Source organism: Bison bison, unplaced genomic scaffold (assembly GCF_000754665.1).
Source record: "Bison bison bison isolate TAMUID 2011002044 unplaced genomic scaffold, Bison_UMD1.0 scf7180017864371, whole genome shotgun sequence".
In the NCBI taxonomy this organism is placed as follows: domain Eukaryota; kingdom Metazoa; phylum Chordata; class Mammalia; order Artiodactyla; family Bovidae; genus Bison; species Bison bison.
Genome location: NW_011494943.1, coordinates 7,485,497 through 7,492,950, shown reverse-complemented (window position 1 = coordinate 7,492,950; position 7,454 = coordinate 7,485,497). Strand labels below are relative to the sequence as shown.

The following is a 7,454-nucleotide window of genomic DNA, read 5'->3' as shown; positions in this document are numbered from 1 at the left end:
TGGGCCCGCCCCCCGGAAAGGGCTGCGGCTCTCGCAGCGCCCTGCCCTGCTCCCCGACCCAGGGCGGCGGGGCCGGGGAGGAGCCACCCGCCTCTCTCCGGTCCAGCCCCGGGAGCGGAGCCTCCTCGCCCCTCCGGGCTTCAGGATCGAGGGCCGGGTTGCCCCCAGCTGGAGGCGGTCCCTCCTAGCCCCCTTCTGGGACCGCCGTCCCTCTCCTCCAGACCCTGGGCCGGGAGCCATCGCCCCTGCCCTGGGGAGCCACCAGGAGCCCCAGACACACAACCCGACAATCAACGCCGCGCACACCCTCTCTGTGTGCCGGCACCTAGGACGAGCCCTGGGCTGCCCCAGGCCAGGTCTGCCTTCCCAGCATCTTCTTAGCCTCCCCAACTCCCCAGCGCACTCACCCCCTGTGCACAGAGGGAGCTCTGGGCAAGAACTGGTTCTCTGAGTGTCTGCAGACAAGCTAATTAAACCTTCTTAAAGCAAGAGTAATGCCCCTCAAGAGGCAGCACCCACCTGAGGTGGAGAGACACTCGAATGGTTACAGCTGTTCTTGACAAGCTGCTTCACAAATCTGAACTCCCCCCTCCCCATCCTCTCTCAAGTGCTGCTGGTTAAGTGATTAAACTCTCTGGTGTTGTTCCATGACCTCAACTTGGTCTTTTTCTCTGGCCCCACCTTGCACAAATGCCCCCTCTCTCCCCCAACCAAGCAGCTTCAAGCCAGCATCTTTTGCAAACAGCGACTGGGGCTCTTTTACACCAGGCTGGTCCCTTTACTTGGGGTCTTCCCACCCTCACCCAGCCTGGTTTATCCTCCTTATCCTTGAGGGCCTTATGCTGATGTCACATGCTCCAAGGAGCCTCCTTGACCTCCCTGAACCCTGGACTGGGTTGTGTGCCCCTGGGGCATGTTTGTTTTTTGTGTTTTTTTTTTTTTTTGTCATTTGCCACACTGGTTTGAAATAATCTGTTTAGGGATCTCTTCCCTATTGCATGGTGAACCCCAAGGATGGACACGGTGTAGCACATCTTTTGATCCCCACCACCTAGCTCAGTGCCTGCACATAGCAGTTGCTCAATAAACGTGTAGTCAACCCAGAAGGGATCGTCACACGGCCTCCCTAAGCCTCAGCATTCTCATCTGTAAACAGACGCAAACACCGCCAGCTCTCAGAGTGACCCTAGGAACAGCTGGGATTGACTGAGGAGCCGCCAAGGACACCAAGGGCTCACTGCAACTGCGCGAGCCACAGGTCTCCCCTTTGCCACCTTGCCCAGTCATCTGAGATCTGCTCTGCATGGGCCAGGGGTTCAGAGGCTAGCTCCTGGAGTCGGGAGCTCTGTGGCAGAAACCCCAGTTTGGTTGGGGTACCCAGGTCATGCTCTACGGATCTGAGCTACTCCAGCAGTCGCCCAGTCCACCCCGGGAAATACAGGCTCAGGGAGCAGCTGCCGGCACCATCCATCAGGGGTGTACCCCACAGTGGGGGCTGCTGATGCGCCCTCCGAGAGAAGGAGAGCCCGGCCCAGAGGCAGTAATACCACAGACCCCACTGAGCCCAGCAACCCCTTCCTCTCCTCATTCCAGACCCCTTTAAAAATGACTAATGGAGCGCTTCCCTGGTGCCTCAGTGGGAAAGAACTGCCTGCCAATTTAGGAGACACGGGTTCCATCCCTGGTCCTGGAAGACCCCACATGCTGCAGAACAGCGAAGCCGGTGCACCGCAACCGATTGAGCCTGCGCTCTAGAGCCCAGGAGCCGCAACCACTGATGCCTGAGCACCCTAGAATCCATGGTCCGCAGCAGAGGCCTCTGAAATGAGACGCCCTCACACCGCAGCTAGAGAGTAGTCCCCACTCGCAGCATCTAGAGAAAAGCTCGCACAACGAAAACTTAGCACGGCCAAAAATAAATAAAATCATATATATAAAAAATGACTAGGGGGACTTCCCTGGTGATCCAGTGGTTAAGATGCAAGGGTCCAGTGCTTCAAATGCAAGGGGCGCAGGTTCGATCTCTGGTTGGGAAACTAAGATCCTACATGCTGTGCATCACAATCCAAAAAAAAAAAAAAGACTAGGAGAGCAGGAGTTTGGCAGCAGTTGAGAGGTGAGACGTGCACCCTGAGAGGCCCTCAGAAGACAACTCATGAGGTCCCTCGGGTTTCTTCAAGTCTGGAATTTCATTACCCGGAACCTGAGTATAGACCTGGGTTGGGGGATGGTCCATGAATCATCTGAGATCACGTGTGAAACTCAAGGTGTATCTGACACGGGAATGTGGGTTTGCCAGGAAAAGGATCCTTTGATTACACTGAATTCCCAAATAGGTACTGGTCCCCAAAGGGTTAAGGAGCTTTGTACTACATATTACTTCTATATAAAAAAAAATAATAAGACAAAACCCCCTATTGTCTGATTCTGCAGCCTTAGGGCCAGAGTGAGTCTGGTATGTAGTGGGGTTTCCTTCTGCAGACTTTGCCAAAGAGCTGAGGTCCCTGAAACAGAGGTCCAGGAACCTCAGATGGCAGCTCCCACCTACCCACGCTCATTCCACAGCCTCAGGGAGGCCAGACTTGCTCCCTCATTAGTTCAATCATTTATTCATTGACAAGCATTTAACGGGCTCTTAAGCCAGGTGCCTGGGATTGCAGAGGAATGAGCCACACCACCTGCTTGCTTCATGGAGCTCACAGTTTAAACCATGGGCATCCAAGGTGGGCGGCGTATTCTCCAGGGATGTGCCTACTTTTTGCTTGACCGTGTACATCAGTTACGGTACCCGTTTCTATAAAGAAACAACTTAAATGATAAATGGACAGTGGATGTGTGACCAGAACAGTTTGGTGACCCTTCTAGAGACCTTGTATTAACCCCCACCACAGTTGACTGTTTAATCTTTCTTACCCTTAAAACAGTCTCTCCTCTCTCACCCCCAAACATTGACTTAAAAAAAATCATTTTATTTATAGATTTTTGGCTCTGCTGGGTGCTTGCTGGTGTTCGGGCTTTTCTCTCGCTGCAGGGAGCAGGGGTTACTCTCTCGTGGTCATGCAACTGTTTCCCATCATGGTGGTTTCTCTTGCGGAGGGTGAGCGGGCTTAGGTAGTCGTGGTTCCCCGGCTCTAGAGCACAGGCTCAGCAGTTGTGGAAAACAGGCTTAGTTGCTCCTTGGCACATGGGATCTTCCTGGACCAGGGATCACACCTGTCCTCTGCATTGGCAGGTGGATTCTTAACCACTGAGCCACCAGGGAAGCCCTCCACTATTTTTTGCTTGATGATGTATGTCACTTACTGGACAAGTGGTACCCATTTCTATAAAGAGCTTAAATGATAAATGGACAGTGACTGTGTGACCGGAACAGTTTGGTGACCCGTCTAGAGACCTTATCTGGATTTGTCTGGTTACTTCCTCATGGTGTTATTTGACTTGATTTTTATCCTCCTGTAAACTGGAAGTTATGTCTAAAAGCCTGATTAGATTTACAGTTTCTCGTCAAGGATGGTCTTAGGAGATGCTGTGTTTTATCGGATGGCACAGGATGTTAGCTGCCTCACCATCTCTCTTAATTGTAAAAATGCATTTTCACTTTATGATTAAGAAGTAATTAAGAGGGGGTGATGGCGTTTTGTCATCCTGCCCTTTTCCCAACAAACTTTCACTAAACAGTTCTAGCATCCATTGTTGATCCTTGCTTGAATCAATTATTCTTTGGGGGTTGAAGAGTAGACTTTCTGTTTCTATATTTAATAAAAGGTATTCTTCAAATTAAAAAAAAAGGTTTCCTTCACCAACTGGGAATGAATTGTATACCTCCAAAATACAGGGTAAAATCTTTTCTTTTTGAGTTATAGAACTTTAAACAATTACTATTACATTACAAAACAACCCCAAAGATTTTTTTAAGTTGTAGTAAAAACATAAAAATTACATCATAATCAGTTATTTATTTAGGCTGTACTTCGTGGCTTGAAGAATCTTAGTTCTCTAACCAGGGATTGAACCCAGGCCAGGGCAGCGAAAGCACCAGACCACTGGACTGCCAGGGAATTCCCTTAACCAGTTTAAACGTATAGATCAACAGTGTTAACTATGTACACGTTGCTGGGAAACAGATTCCCAGAACTTTTTCATCTTGCAAACTGAAACTCTATACCCATTAAATGGCTCCTCACTCCCCCAACCCCCGGTTAACTATCATTCTATTTTCTGAATCAGTGATTTTGACCACTCTCAGTTCAGTTCATTTCAATCGCTCAGTTGTGTCTGACTCTTTGCGACCCCATGGACTATACAGCACTCCAGGCTTCCATGTCCATCACCAACTCCTGGAGTTTGCTCAAACTCATGTCCATCGCGCCAGTGATGCCCTCCAACCATCTCATCCTCTGTCATCCCCTTCTCCTCCTGCCTTCAATCTTTCCCAGCATCAGGGTCTTTTCCAGTGAGTCAGTTCTTTCAGGTGGCGAAAGTATTGGAGTTTCAGCTTCAGCATCAGTCCTGCCAATGAATATTCAGGACTGATTTCCTTTAGGAGGGACTGGTTGGATCTCCTTGCAGTCCAAGGGGCTACTACTACTCTAGTGCCTCACCTGATTGGAATCACACAATCTTTTTGTGTTTGGCTTATTTCACTTAGTATAAAGCCCACAAGCTTCCTCTCCGTTGTAGCATGTGTCGGGGTTTTCTTCCCTTAAGGCTGAATAATATTTCATTGTATGTATAGACCACATTGTTTTTATCCATTCATCTGTCAATGGACATTGGGTAGCTTCCGCCTCTTCAGTTCAGTTCAGTTCAGTCGCTCAGTCGTGTCCGACTCTTTGCGACCCCATGAATCGCAGCACACCAGGCCTCCCTGTCCATCACCAACTCCTGGAGTTCACTCAGACTCATGTCCATCGAGTTGGTGATGCCATCCAGCCATCTCATCCTCTATCGTCCCCTTCTCCTCCTGCCTCCAATCCCTCCCAGCATCAGAGTCTTTTCCAATGAGTCAACTCTTCACATGAGGTGGCCAAAGTACTGGAGTTTCAGCTTTAGCATCATTCCTTCCAAAGAAATCCCAGGGCTGATTGTAAATTAAGCTGCTATGAACACGGGTGTGCAGTCATTATCTTCCAGACCCTGCTTTCAGTTTTATTGGATATAAACCCAGAAGTGATGGACCGCGTGGTAGTAGTTCTATTTTAAATTTTAGAGGCCCACCATACTGTTTTCCATAGCAATTGCATCATTTTATAATCCCATCAGCAGTGCACAAAGGTTAATTCTTTTAATTCTAACTTTCAGAGTAAAGAGTTGATATATTCAACTTGAATGGTGGCAAATACATTTTTTCTGTTTTTTCAAATCAAATACCACGCACAAATGGATTTTCACTTACCAGTAGTTTACACTGGTGATGTTCTGATATAATAAGCAAGATATGTTTGGTTTTTGTCTATGGTTCTTGGAAAAGCTCCGGAGCGATATAAGTGAAAGTAGAGTCTTTGTTATTCATAAGAAGCCCCTTTCAATAACAACAGAGTTTATGTTAATGAGGTGACTTTTGGAAAGCCTCTAAGGTTGGGGGCACTGGTTGCCAGGGGAACCAACCACGTGTTGGAACTTTCAGCCTCAATACTCCCCCACCCTCACCTCAACCCCCAACCTCCAGAGAAGGGGGACGGGTTAGAGATTGACTTCCTTCTCCAAAACAATGTCCAATGATTTAATGAAGCATGTAATGGAGTGTGTGCGTGCTCAGGTGTCCAGTCATGTCCGATTCTTTGCTACCCCATGGACTGTAACCTTCCAGGCTCCTCTGTCCATGAAATTCTCCAGGCAAGAATATTGGAGTGGGTTGCCATTTCCTTCTCCAATGCATGAAAGTGAAAAGTGAAAGTGAAGTCGCTCAGTCGTGTCTGACTCCTAGCAATCCAGTGGATTGCAGCCTACCAGGCTCCTCCATCCATGGGATCTTCCCGGCAAGAGTACTGTGGGAACCCCCAATTTACAGCCAGTCAGTTGGAAGTCGAGGAGGCCAGGACTTACAATTTGCTTCTGGGTAGGAGACAGTCTTATGGGATGGAGCCCCTTTCACCTCTGGGGTTGGTGCTGACTCTGGGCAGTTGGCATTAGAAGTGTTTGGTTGTGAAAAGCCCGCGCACTTGGTGTGAGAGCTTAGCAGTGTACAGTCAGCAAGGGAGTTTTTCTTTTTTCACAATAATTGGTCAGCGGGAGGTCTTTTCAAACCAGTTCCTCTGACCTTTGAAACCCTCCTTGCAGTCCTCCCTGCTTTCTGGGACACACTGGTGGAGTTCCACTTAGATTTCTGGATTAGCCCTTTCTCTGCGAGCAGCCCTGGTTCCTTTTTGGGAGGGAAGGGTAAGATTCGGATGCTACATGTGCCCCTTGCTACACGGGGCCAGCCATTGCTTCTGGGTCCTTCCGAAGGACATAGCTGATTTGAATCATGAGCTCATATTGATATTTCCAATTCAAATTTAAAATGAGTTTTCTTTGTCTCTTTCCTCTCTGTACTTTAGGTTTTGTATTTCCTCCCTGTCTTACACAAAAGCATATTCCCTGCACTGTTCAGCACCTTGCCCTTCATTTCTCCTGAGGACCATTCCAAATCTGGTCACAGCTACCTTTCTTATTCTTTATGTTCAAAGGACCTTGACTTTTTTTTTTAATTATAAAGATTTTATATTTTTGGTCACAAGGCCTGTGGGATCTTACTTCCCTGACCAAGGATCGAATCTGCGCCCCCTGCAGTGGAAGTGTGGAAATCTTAACACTGGACCACCAGGGAAGTCCCTGGAGATTTTCAACATGCATAAAGGCGTTCCTTCACATTAGGGAGAACACCCACACCCTTTCTCTGCAGGTGTGTGTCTCTGCCTTGCTCCTGCCTTAAATAAACAAACTGTTTCTCTGTATGCACCTCCCACACCCTGATTTTAAAAAAAAAGAACAACAAAAAAACCCCTCATGCATAAAATTAGAGAATACAGGGACTTCCCTGGAAGCCTGATCCAGTGGTTAAGACTCAGTGCTCCCAAGGCAGGGGCCATGGGTTTAACCCTCACCTATCTGGGAACTAAGATCCTGCATGCTGCATGGTGTGGCCAAAAAACGCCCCCTCCATCCCTCGCATCACCTGGGCTCTTATCTCATGCCGGGCACTTGCGACAGTGCTGTTGGGCTGTGTGGACAGATGCTGCAAGGCAGTAGTGTTATCTGAGATGCAAGAAAGAGTAGGGAGCACCGAGAAAAGAGCAACTAACGTCCGGGGGAAATCAGGAAAAGATTAAGACAATCTGACCTGCGTGAGAAACGCTGGACTGGAAGAAGCACAAGCTGGAATCAAGATTGCCGGGAGAAATATCAATAACCTCAGATATGCAGATGACACCACCCTTATGGCAGAAAGTGAAGAGGAACTAAAAAGCCTCTTG

The 7,454-nt window shown here is 48.4% G+C and overlaps 1 protein-coding gene across 2 annotated transcripts in view; it reads right to left on the bottom strand.

The window, feature by feature from the left end:
• The window catches only part of ITGB4 (integrin, beta 4), a 33,352-nt gene extending 32,926 nt beyond the window's left edge, over positions 1–426 (bottom strand). For both annotated transcript variants that reach the window (XM_010856178.1, XM_010856179.1), the window contains exon 1: positions 408–426. The gene's annotated coding sequence lies outside the window, so the exon portion shown is untranslated. The remainder of the gene's footprint in view (positions 1–407) is intronic.
• Between the last annotated feature and the right edge of the window lie 7,028 nt (positions 427–7,454).